The following is a 14,078-nucleotide window of genomic DNA, read 5'->3' on the forward strand; positions in this document are numbered from 1 at the left end:
GAAATCAAGTTATCTGTTTATCTATCTGTAAAAAATACATTTCTAATTTTCAAATCTTTCAGTAGAGTTGTGCGCCGTATCATTTTTTTTATTGACTCAAATAAGCACAATGTCTCCACAATGCTATATTTTTTTAGGAAAGGATATATATATTATAATATATATATATATATATATATATATATATATATATATATATATATACGGTATATATATATATATATATATATATATATACATAATACATACATATATATATATATATATATATATATATATATATATATATATATATATATATATATATATTACTAAATACTACGTTAGGTAGCCATTTGGGACACCTAACTCAGGTTTTCATAAGGTTTGTGCATTAGGTCACCCATTTTTCGGGCGACCTAACTCAAACGCATTCATCTTTCATACTCATGATGCAATGCCTGTAAATAGCCCTGCATTGCTTTGGTCTGTGTCTTTACTTTCTATATTTCAATTTTTAAAGAATTCCAATCACTAAATAAAGATATATCAGTGTTTAATCAAGTTCGTAGTTATGTCACCCATTGTGTAAATGTCACTTGCGTGACCCAGGCTAAAACACATGATATCTCACATGTCCGGATATATATCAAGGCGATTTCAATGCTAGAATTTTTTTTTCAACCCAATTGATTTTTTGGGAAACATATCCACGACCAGAAATTTGACGAAGTAAGTTTTCTGGTCTCAACCTCAAGATATACATTTTTACATCCAGCTTACGGAATGGCATCGCGATTTTCTATTTTACGACAATTGACCGAATCTTTTATTTTACGACAATCTGACCCAAAACGAAAACACTACGGGGAAAGAAGGAAAATGAAAGTAGCACAGAATTTGCGGTATTCGACATGGAATTCTCCATTCTTGTCACCAGTAGACTGTCTGTCAGTCCGTTTGTTGACAAGTAATTTATCAGTTTAATTCCATCATTTAGTAATTGCAACATGGCGGCATTGACTAGAAGCAAACGTTTGGTTGAACTTGGCATTCAACGAATGTTAATGTTGGAGTCCAGACAAAAAGTTTGAAAAAGGTAAGAGTAAGAGTAAGTTGAGTAAGAGAACAGTAAGAGTAAGACTATGACTAAGAGACTAACTCTAGATTATAATTATACGTATACTTATACTCATGCTTTTTCTAGAACTTAATTAAGATTTTGATTTATCTAGATGAATGATAACGTAGACCAATTCTCAGTCACTGTACTCTAGTCTAGTCTCAAAGGTTAGATAGAGGAGAAGGCAATGTTGTTGTTTTTTTCGTTGCCAGTTTTGTTTGTCACAGATAATAATAATATGAGAGGCAAAGTGTCACAAAGTCACAAAAGACAGCAAACAAAACAAAAAAAATGATAATAATAGATGACTCAAGACTAAAGATTTTTATGTGTATATATTATAGTCTCTATTAGTCTATACTCTAGGTTTGTAGTAGTAGGTACTTTGGTAAAAAATTCAAATTGGATTGAGATCAATGAAACCTATATCATTTTAAAGTGCTTTTCAACACGATTCTAATGATACCAAAATTGTGAAAATCAGATAAACAGAAAAAAAGTTATGCTAGTTTAAAGGCTGAAAAATGGTCTTCTATTTGCCTTTGTTATTTACTGACGGACTTTGTGACCTGAAAATTGTTGCATTTCCGGTAGTAACCACCATTTGGATTTCAAAACTGGTCTAAAATGGCCGCTAAGATTTGAGTAAGAATTTTACTGGAACGAATTTCATGGATGCGGTATACAACTTTGCCCTGAATTTAATTTTATAAAAAAGTTAAGATGTTAAATAAACGTGCCAGCATGAAATTTTGATTTACCAAGTTCTAATCTTTTAATTATCCAAAGCTAAATTATACCTTATTTTATCCATAATCAAAAGTTATACTAAATTGTCATTGATTTTAAAATAAACTACACCAAACGATAGAGTAATTTCTCCTGATGAAAATAAGACATCAATCATTAAAATCCATCCATAAACAAAAAATCTATGGAACTTTTTCTGAGACCCATCACTCAAAAGTCCAAAAAATCGGGTCACAGCCACTAGGCCATTTATCGGCTCCCTGCTGGAGGGCCAAATGGACGTTTACCAAAGTACCTAGTAGTAGGCTCTATGATGACTATGCACATTTACTACTCATTCTCATACTTTTATTATGACATGTACGTTATTCATCGTCCACATAGATGAAAGCTTGGAATAACTTGGAAACAAAAACCAACTTTAAAGTTTTGTGCATGTCAATTAAGATAAACATAAGTTAGAGGAGGGGCATTTTGATTCTTAATTTTGTACTTAATTAATTAATCCTAAACTTTTATTCTCTTCCACAAAAGATGCTGAGCAAGAAATGCCCTCCAGTTCTTCATCTCCCGTTCCCTCTGCTGACAGAGATATTGACCCAGATGTAAGATTGAAGAAAAACATTGTGTCTTTTTTTAAGCAAATTCTAGGCCTACTGTTTTAAGATAAAATATATTTTTTATGTTTGTTTTAAAGATTCTCAAATACTTTTATAATTGAGTATTTAATATTTATTCATTTATCATTTTTTGATGCTGTCTCTGTGTATGTTAATGTTAGATATTTCATGCCTCAACCCCGTTTTTAAAAAAACAACTTATTTTCTCACACATGAAATGCTATAATAATGCAATGCTTATTACTCATAAAGCCAGTGCTATTGAACATGTTATGCTACTCAGTCTTACGATTAGAATTATTAGTTACACATTTTGAAAATAATTATTTTAAAAATAAAAGTTGTTACGATTAGTGACTGTCCTAGTTCTTTACAGAAACTCAGCTGAGGCTTCTCCCTATTCTCTCACTTTAATGGTGCATCATTTCCTAGGTCTAATGCTATGTCGCATTGAAACCTATTTTCTAAACAAATCTAACCATATTTAAATAGAGCATTACCTGTAATATCAGATCACTTTGAAGGCACCATTACATTTCCATTTCTACATTTGAATCAATCAAAAACTTAATTTCTTTTATATCAACAGTTTGTTCCAGCACCACCATCTCAAACAAGTAGTGAGGATGAGGGGGAAGAAATGCTTTCCAAATTGCCAGCTTTGAGGTTCAAAGAAAAGATCCTAAATTGGAATCAGGTACCTAATAAGACAGATCATTTATTGAAAAGCATATCTTCATCTCTCTGCCCTCTTCTTTAACATGTCATTTGTTCTGCATTATAGCTCCTTACTTAATTCCTTACTTAATCAAACATCTGTGCTTGTATTTTGGATGATCACCTTGTACTGTTGCATCCGCTTAGCAAATTTCAGGCTTAGAGTAAGAGATACATCCAAAAACATTTTGATGGAGAATAAATAGTCTTGCGGTTAAATACTGCTTTAAACATGTCAAATCTTAATAAGCCGTGTAAGCAAATTTCTATGAAAAATCTGTCTGATGTGAACAATCTTTATTTTGCATTCTCAGGATCCAATGCTGATTGACAATGATGAAAGTAATCATTGCGAATCTGAAATTGTTGAATTTCATTCTGATGGATTAGTCGACAATATAAGGTAGGAAAAACCACTATGAGATACATGATCCTATTTACATAAATGATAATTATAAGCAGTCATTGATCGCTGTCTCCCCTAAGATCTAAAGACACAACCAATCTTTATATAGTTTCTTAAAGTCACATAAAATACAACATACAAAGCACATATAATAAGGTTGAGAACAGGGTGGAACATAAAAAATGCTGTCTAATATGATTGATTTATTTCTTAAAAGTGATAATTTTTTAAGTCAAACTCTGGTATATGTTAGTGTCCTCTGTTAAAATATTCCATGTTTAAAAATAATAATAGGATATAACTCTTGATTTTTATCTTGATCATGATTGGAGCAACTAGGTATCTACTTATGCTATTTAATCTAATTTTTACGAATTATATTTATTACTGATTACTACTATTTTACATCAAATTTCTAATAAAAAGAATATGTTTTTAGGCCTGATGAAAAGTTACCAAATCCACAAGAAGTCCGTCTTGAACCATCCCAACTGAATGAAAATAGGAATGAAAGCAGTAATAAGGTTAGTCTTATTACTTTATTTGACGAATTGACTTTAGCGGAAGGATAAACGTCTGTTTTGATTATGCAACATCAGAGGAACAATTTGAGTAGATCGGGTCTATATCTCCAATTTTTTGAATGTCTGCTTGGCAAGGTACATTTATGGTGCATTGCTTTACTAGCAGCATAAGTGTCAGGTGTACAAGGTGTTAATTAGGATTGGAGGTTAGAGTTGTGATTTTATTAAGAGTCATTAACTGAAATTTCTATAAAGAAGACTGACAGCTGGTCCAGCCAAACTGTATAGATACATTAAATCCAAGTCTTTGGAGATGTTCTGTATTTAAACATAGAATCTGTCCTGCGAACAGTCTTTGTCTCATGGTTTCAGGGATCGGGTTAAATGTATGCACTAAATTCAGTAACATCAATGTCAATCACTTAAATTTACACAAATTCACATTTTTGAATGTCTCTTCATGGTTAATGGTTTTAAGTTAAAATAACTATAATATTACACAGTGTTGATTGAAATAATTGTCCAGTGTAATGAAAGCCCATGTAGTATAAAAGATGGATCAGATTTGAATTATAGTCCCCTAGTTATAGAATTATAGTGGCCGAGTGGTTAAGGCATTGCACTGTGTCCCGCAAGGACCTGGGTTCGAGCCCCGCTTCAGGCACTTTCGTTTTTTTCATTGAGCAAGATTATTAACCCCCAATTTGCTCACTTGGACAACATAGGTGATTCCTTTTGTCATCAGACATCTTATTTGATGAGTTATCTATATTCCTTTGTGGAATGTCTAGGCGACGTTATCTTATGATGTCGTGGTGAAAAGGCATAATTAAAAAAAAAAATTAATAACAAAAATTTAATTAGAAATTAGTGTGCAATTGTAAGAGGATTGAGATTCTGGGAGTCAAGCGTTTAGAAAGTGGCCATTATAAATTTTGGTAGTTATTGGGAAGATGATTAGATTTCAATAAGTATGTTTTTCTTTTTTTTTAACCTACCTTCATAAATATCTGAACATCAACACTCCTCTGTCTAACTTATTTAATAGACATTATTTTTAAAAGGTGATTTGTCCTCAAGGATTTTTTTTCAAGCATTTATAAAATCACTGCTTATGGCATTATCATCTGGGCAATGAACTTTTCTTTGATTTACATTTCAGAAACCAAAACGAATGTGTACGTTTTGTGATGAATTTCAAACCCATCTCACTCGTCATATAAAAAGAAAACACAGTACAGAGGAGGAGGTGATTTCTGCTTTGAAACTACCGAGCAAAGAGCAAAACAGAATGTTTGATACCATGAAAAAAAGCGGCATTTTTAAAGCAAATGCAGAAATTCATCGCAAAGATAAGCAAGCAACTTTAATAAGGGAGAGACGCCAAGGCAATGCTGATACAGTAATGTGTTCTGGCTGCTTAGGCTTTTTTGATGGCAAAAATATCTTTCGTCACAAAGAAAAGTGTTCTCGAGTGATGTCTTTGCAAGCTGACACAATTAAAATGACTTCTTTGTCAGGCTGTGCAAAAGAAATAGGTGTTGATGTTGAGTTTAAGACCAATGCCATTGATAGGTTTAGAAAAGATGGTGTTGGAGAGATTTGCAGAACAGATTTAGTTGTATTGTTGCTTGGGAAAAAACAATGGGCAAGATCAGTAAAAAAGGAAAGATCCGTTATAATGGGTGAGATGAGACTGTTTGCCAACTTAATTTATTTATTACGAGCAGAGTCCGAAAATAAAAATGCCTCGGGACTAGATGTGTTGGACTACAAACAATTCAATGTACTTGAAAAGGTTGTCATCAAATTTTGTGACAAAGATGATGGCCAAAAGGCCGGTTTGAAAGTGAGAATCGGATTTGTTCTAAAGAAGGCAGTCAACGTCATGAAAGGGTACTTTATTATGAAATGTGTATTTGACAAAGAGCAAGATTTGAGCAGATTTATAGATGTCCTCAATCTGAATTGGAGCTTTATCTTTTATTCAGCTCAAGTAGAATGTGAATTAAAACGGGGTGGTCTTCGTAAACCAGCAGCCATGCCATTGGAAGAAGATATTTCAACTTTCAGAAAATACTTGTTGCAGGAAATGGTAAATGGGATGGCTCAATTTGGTATCTGGGATAAACAGACTTTTATTTTCATGAGGAATATAATTTTGTCAAGGATAACCATGTTTAATGCTCGAAGAGGTGGTGAGCCAAGTAGGCTTACTTTAGCTGAGTGGAGAGATGCCATCACAGGTGCTTGGATCGATCCAAATTTAATTATGGATGTTGACGATCCAATGGAAAAATATTTGATCGATAATCTGAAACTGGCCTACCAAGCTGGCAAAGGTAATAGAAAACTTGTTCCTGTTTTGTTCCCAATGGACACAATAGAGCCTATAACAAAACTTCTAAGTGAGAGGATAAATTGTAATGTTTCTATTGAAAATACATATTTGTTTCCCAACACTGGTCAATCAACTGACCATGCCAGTGGATACCATTGCCTTCAGTCTGTTGTAAAACGTTGTCCTGGACTGAAGCAGCCTCACCTCTGATTGCTGATAAGTTTAGAATAGAGTTTCCACCATGTTTGCTCAATTAGACATTCCAGAAGAACAAAGGACCATTTTTTATCGTCACATGGGACACTCTGAATCTGTCAATAGAAATGTGTACCAGTGTCCATTGGCAGTGACAGAAATCACAAAAGTGGGGAATTTCTTGTTGAACTCAGTAGATGATACACCACAGCCTCAAAGAGTTTCACATGAAGAAGGGGAAATCAGCAACTCAGATATTTGTTCTACAACATTACCTCAACAACATGAACTGTCCAGCTATCTTTCTGAGCAAGCAACAGTTAATGAACAAAATGTACAGCTTGCTGGAAACAGAAGCAAAAAATCACCAGACGTTACTCAACGTCAATATACAAAATGGTCTGATCACGAGTCGATATTGTAAACTCTTACTTCAAGAAATATATCACAGATACCTCAAATAAAGGATGTCTTCCCAGCAAAAGAGATGTACTTGAATTTTTATCAAAATACAAAGTTCTTGAAGGTTATGAAAATAAGGCAACTTTGGTAAGAAACAAAGTCTTCAACGAGAAAAAGAAGTTCAGAAGTTTCTGTTCTGCATAGATATGATACAAGACATAAGATGGGTGACAGGTGTATTAATTCTTGTTTTTGATGCTCATACATATATATAATATACAAGCTGGGATCACCCTTCCCCTGTGGGATGTAACAGTGTAAACATTTTCTGTAAATTGTAAGTGTGTTGATATTTGTCTTTTTTCTTTAAATTGCTGGTCTTGAATTAAATTTCTAGGTCTTGAATTTTAAAATTGTTTTTAGTGATAACCTGTAATCATCTAAAAGTTGACAGAATATCTAGTCAAATGTCTAAAATATTTCGCTTTGTCTTTCACAAAATTAAGAGTGGAAAACTGTTCAATATTTATAATGTTTGTTACAAGAATGATTGCATTGAAAATATTGAAAGTAACCACCATCTGGTAGGTATCGACTGCCTCATTATACTGTAAGACATACGTGCAGTCAACATGCTAAAGATGATGGCATCTGTGTTTTTGAGTGGATTTGATGAACAAATTCACCTTTTTAAAAAATAGAATAAAATCATCCAGATGTTTTATCAAAACAAAAATTCATACAAAGCACATTTATTTTATGTCGATTGTAAACACCATGCAATGTTGGTGATGATTGGTTCAATGGTTTGGGAGCCTTTTATGTATGATAAGGAAAAGTCAGATTTTCCAAATACATGGCAGATATCAAGTAACATTGCAAATCGTGTATTTTTGGTGTATGATTTCATGAAGTGTTTATGGTACAAATATGCATTAAGTGACCCAATGGGTGACATAAATCATTTATTTTTAGTGTATAATTTCATCAACTCTTGTTTATGTTACAAATGTGTATTAAGTGACCCATTGGGTGACATAAATCATGTATTTTTGGTGTATAATTTCATTTAATGTTTATGTTACAAATGTGTATTAAGTGACCCATTGGGTGACATAAATCATGTATTTTTGGTGTATAATTTCATCAAACTCTTGTTCATGGGTAACATCACGTATTTTTAAAATATATGTTTATCTCATATTGGTTTTTAATAAATTTTTATTTTAAAATCAAAGTTGTTACCGTCATCATTTGTTTAATAAATATGCTTATCTCTGTCCGTTTATACTTCTACTTCTATCGTTTGTGTTGGGTACTTGTCTGGATAGAATTTTTTTTTATGCTTACACATGTAGGTACATTCAATTTTCTATCAACCTAAGACAAGTGTGTTATTTACTGCTCGAATGCTGGTTAAATCACTTGTTAATTGGTTGGTGCTTTAAACAATCATACTGGGATGGGGTTCCCGACCTCCCATAGTGAGCAGGGAGGTACTTACTGTGTCTTCTACCCCCCTATATCTGTTTTCCAATTGCTTTCTGTTTTTGTCTTGGAATGAGATGCTTAGTTTTGTCCTGATCCTGGCCGGAGTTCTTGGCTGGGAGGGAAACCGTCGATTGTATAGTCATAGTTTTGGGAGATTATATTTTTTTCCTTGTATATCTTCTCTCTTTTGTACTGTTATTTTTTTTAAAATCTTTAACATCTGATTTGTAAACATTTGAGTATATCCCTCTTTGTGGGATCTTGTACTGGTGTCTGGATAAGACTTAGGTGATCTCAATCTAAGTACACTGATAGTATGTTCTTGGAATCTACATTTATTGTTCTCTATTTGAACCATTCCCATTTGCCCTATTTTTTCCTTAAGTCCTTTTAATTGTACATCTAGAATGTTTTTACTATCCAATTTTCTTCCTTTTTACTGGCGCTGATATAACCTAAATGTGTTGCAAGCGCCGTAAAACCCTTAAAAACAAGCAAAGACATAAACAATCCAAAAACACCAAATATTGTCATGGGTAACCTAACTCACATTTTTATTGGAGTTCCTAACGTAGGAAATATACCATTGCAATTTGTGGGCTGCCTAAGTAAGTGAAAACAGTAAAAGTTAGGTCATCCAGTTAATTTTGTATCTCTTTTACTTTGTCTAATTTTTACGCACATTTTTGTGGAATTATTCATTGTTTCATTTTAACATGTTTAGTGCCCCTGTGTGGCCGAACTTGTCTTTAATAAGAGATATATAGCTGGGTGACCTAAGTGATGTTTATACAATGGGCTACCAAATGCAGTAAATAGAATTATATATATATATATATATATATATATATATATATATATATATATATATATATATATATATATATATATATATATATATATATATATATATATATATATATATATATATATATATACGAGGGCTCTTTCAGAAATAACCGAAAAATGCCCATTGCTCAGCAACCAGTGGAGATTTTTTAATTCTGTAAACGACATGATATTTCTTATTTCCTTACGGATATTCCCAGAAATTATGAAGTGCATCATTTTGCACAATGAATTTCTAGACGATTTTAAAGATGGCGGCCCACCTTGAAACTTGGTCAATCAGAGCTGTCATACGTTTTTTGAACGCCAAAAGTCTGAATCCTACCGAAATTCATAAAGAACTTCAGAGTGTATATGGTGAGCATGTTATAAGCCGTACACAAGTCTATCACTGGTGTAATTTGTTTGAAGCCGGCCATTCCGACTTGACAGACAGGGAAGGGAGAGGGCGTTCGATAACTGCGACGTCAGAAGACAATGTGAAGCGAGTTGATGAGCTTATTCGTCAAGACAGGAGGTTGAAACTTCATGAAATCGCAAGCAGTCTTGAAATTTCGGAAACTTCTGCCCATAGAATTGTATTTGATGAACTTGGCTACAGAAAAGTCAGCACAAGATGGGTTCCTAAGCAATTGACAGACAATCATAAAGAACAAAGATTGGACATCTGCAGGGAACTTTTGAGAAGAAGCAAGAGCTCACGCAGGGTTCACGGGCATACTGCCGGCGGAGACTTTCTAGGGTACGATGTGACTTTTCTTGACAGCATAGTCACCGGTGATGAGACTTGGTTGCACCATTGCACCCCAGAAACAAAGCAAGATTCGATGACATGGAAACCTCCATCCTCACCTGTCGCGAAGAAATTCAAAGTCATGCGGTCAGCAAAGAAAATAATGGGAACTGTTTTCTGGGACAGTCGTGGTGTTATTCTGTTCGAAACCTTACAACCTGGAGAAACAATCAATGCTGCAAGGTACTGCCAAACTCTTGACAAGCTTAGGGAGGCCATTCGCAGAAAGCGCCCAGGGCAGTTGACCAACGGGGTCATTTTGCAACACGACAACGTTACACCCCACACAGCACGAGTGACGCAAGGTTGGCTAGAGAAATATGGATGGGAGATTTTGCCACACCCGCCACACAGTCCAGACCTCGCACCATCTGATTATCACCTCTTTGGGCCACTGAAACGTGAGCTGGCAGGAAAGCGCTTTGATGTCGATGAAGAGCTTGTTGACCATGTGCGGAAATGGCTACAAAACCTTGACGGAAATTTCTTCCGAGAGGGTATCTTTTCCATGGTGCGGCGTTGGCAGAAGTGTGTCGACAGTCTTGGCTGTTACGTAGAGAAATAAAGGACGAGTCAAGGTATGAACACGTTCAAGAATTTTGTTGATAGCATAAAAAACGCGGATTTTACAGGCATTTTTCGGTTAATTATGAAAGATTTGATTCACAATTTAATCATTTTAGGGAAATTCTGAATGCTAATTTTAAAAATATTATTAAATATAATTATTATTATTATTATTATTATTATTTATTATTATTATTATTATTATTATTATTATTATTATTATTATTATTATTATTATTATTATTATATTATTATTATTATTATTATTATTATTATTATTATTATTATTATTATTATTATTATTATTATTATTATATTATTATTATTATTATTATTATATTATTATTATATTATTATTATTATTACTATTATTATTATTATTATTATTATTATTTTATTATTATTATTATTATTATTATTATTATTATATTATTATTATTATTATTATTTATTATCATCATCATCATTATTATCATCATCATCATCATCATCATCATCATTATCATCATCTTATTTATTATTACACGTTATTATTATTATTATCACCATCATCATCATCATCATCATCAGTATTATTATAACTATTATTATTATTCTTTTTCTTCTTCAAATAAACCGATGTAGTCAGTCGGACTCAGTATCAATATCGATGTTGCAAATCCAAAGGGAAAGAAAGATGTTGAAATGTGTGGTTCTTTCATGAGAACACCTTTCGAAGTCTCAATATTGCTCATAAATAGCAATGTGAAATTGGATGTAAGCTTCAATCTAATTCCGAACACAGATAAAATGGTTTCCCCTTTAACAACAAACAGGATGAATGACTACAGATGAATGAGATAATGTTGTAGTGGCGTTCAACGTATGTATGTCATACAGCACCTCCGTCTTATCATCATTCAGTTTGTCTGTTATCATCCATCCATTTCTTAACACTTTGAATACAATTCTTACTAATGTCTGACACCCCTTGTAAATTTCTCGTATTGGAGACGTATGATGGTAAGACAGACCGAAACTTCTGATGATTTTAGACATAGGGCCAACGTGCAGTACAAAAAGAATGGGTCCAAGTACTGAACTCTGAAGAACCTCACAATCAAGAATAATTTCCCCATATCTATATTCTTTCACCGTAAAAAAAATGTTTACGATTAAACAAGTATGGCCTAAACCAATCAAGCGCTGCACCAGACACGCCATATGTAATTTCAAGACGTTTGAAGAGAAGATTGTGATTGATAGTGTCAAAAGCAGACGATAGGTCAAGCAAATTCATCAAAGAACATGAACCATTGTCTATAACAGAGCGAAGATCATTAACAACAATAGCAAGTGAGGTTTCCGTACAAAAAATTGTCTTCAAGACAATTATTTTTTAGATGAGACGGTAATTGTTTCCAAGACTTTAGAGAGAAAAGGAAGATTAGAGACAGGGCAATAGTTTTTTTTAAAGTTCCTTTTATCTAGATCATGTTTTTTCACTTAATTCCGACATAATTCCAGTTTGAGTAAGAGTGTCACATTTTATCCACAATGTGTTCCTCTATTTCAGAATGTGCTGCTATTCACTATGCTGGATCGATGATTCATTGGCTCTCTTCATCTTCAATTTGATTGATGTCAGAATACGAACGTCCATGTACGTGCTAAGTCTTTTTAGCTTCGATATTGTAACAGTTTTATCTGTCCAACGAGCTATAGGCATCGTATTTCCATTGCAATTACGTGTTATATTTTCAGACAGAAATACGAACATGATTTTAATGTTTATAAGTCTAGTATCTTTTTCTGATCTGATTTCATTTTTTGCTATCACTGAAACAAGATAGGTGATGCATCCATATTTTGAAAAACATTTCCCTTTCGGTTGCAAATTAGGACCGACTTCTATCAAATGGCAATTGATTTACAAGGCAGCACACACTTTTGTTGTCCTCGTAGTTCTATTTTTGTCAGTGGTCATAACGATTGTTAAGCTGCATACAGAAGTAAGAAAAAGGCTTGAACTTACTCAATTGAGAAATCACTCTGGTAGATCAGCAAAAGAATTGACTGTAACTAAACTGTCTCTAATCATATGCGGAATCTCTTTAATATTCTTTTTGCCATCAGTCTTTACTATAATAGTACTAGCAGCTACTGATAGTACTAGTTTTGAGATAGAAAGTGCCCATTATGCTCATTTTTGTGGCATGGTCGTGACAACTTTGTTGTGCTCATCATTTAATTTTATCGTCTATAGCCTTATGCTTTCCAGATTTAAATCTACATTAAAACGATATTTTCAACGATCAACTTAATAGATACAATATTGATGTTACACTGTATGTGGTTTTCTTTTAATAAATGTAACTCTTGGCATCAATCCAGTATTGTGTCTGGATGGACCAGGTGAAAGGAATGAAAATAATTATTATAAAGTAAGAATGGTCAAATTTGCATATTTTGATTTTATATATATATATATATATATATATATATATATATATATATATATATATATATATATATATATATATATATATAATTTATATATATATATATATTATTATATTGTTTTATGAGAAAGATATCACAATGCACAGCATCACGGTGCTCGATACTGAACGATGTAAAAGTAATACTAGCCTTGATGATCTGTTATAGAGATCTGACCTCAATGGAATTACCTGATTAAAACTGATTAATACAGAGGACATGAGCAATTCGTCTTTCATCTGAAACCAAAACCTTCATGATACTGGCAACAGGCATTGGACTTGTGCAATTGACTGTTTTACCTTTTAATTTTTAAGTTGCATCTGGGACGTTCTGAAGACGTGTGGGAGAAGTTTTACGTGGACCACCAAAGGATAAGAACTATATTGACGATAACATGGCATCTCATTTGTATCGAATCTTGAGTGACTGGACAAGTAAAGTTTACGACAGTTGTAGTAGTGGTGATGGTAGGAATGGTGATGTGGTGGTGGTGTGGTAGTTGTAGTAGTGGTGGTGGTGGTGGTAGGGATGATGATTGTAGTAGCAGTGGTGGTAGGGATGATAATTTGGTGGTGGTTGTAGTAGTAGTTGTAGTAGTAGTGATGATAAGCATGATGATGTGGTGGTGCTTGTAGTAATGGTGGTGGTATGAAGGATGATGTGGTGGAGTTAGTGGTAGTGGAGGTGGTAGGGATGAAGATGTGGTGGTCGTTGTAGTATCGGTGGTGGTCATAGGGATAATGTGGTGGTGGTTGTAGTAGTGGTGGTGGTAGTAGGAATAATTAAAAAAATAAAATAAAAAATTTTTAATTCCCTTGCTTTATTCATCCCATAGGG

General features: G+C 33.3%; 1 pseudogene; it reads left to right on the forward strand.

The window, feature by feature from the left end:
• The first annotated feature begins 950 nt into the window (after positions 1 to 950).
• Positions 951 to 7,393, forward strand: LOC144956612 (uncharacterized; annotated as a pseudogene).
• The last annotated feature ends 6,685 nt before the right edge of the window (positions 7,394 to 14,078 follow it).

This window comes from Berghia stephanieae, chromosome 11 (genome assembly GCF_034508935.2).
Source record: "Berghia stephanieae isolate SIO BIC M18660-M18661 chromosome 11, UCSD_Bste_1.3, whole genome shotgun sequence".
In the NCBI taxonomy this organism is placed as follows: domain Eukaryota; kingdom Metazoa; phylum Mollusca; class Gastropoda; order Nudibranchia; family Aeolidiidae; genus Berghia; species Berghia stephanieae.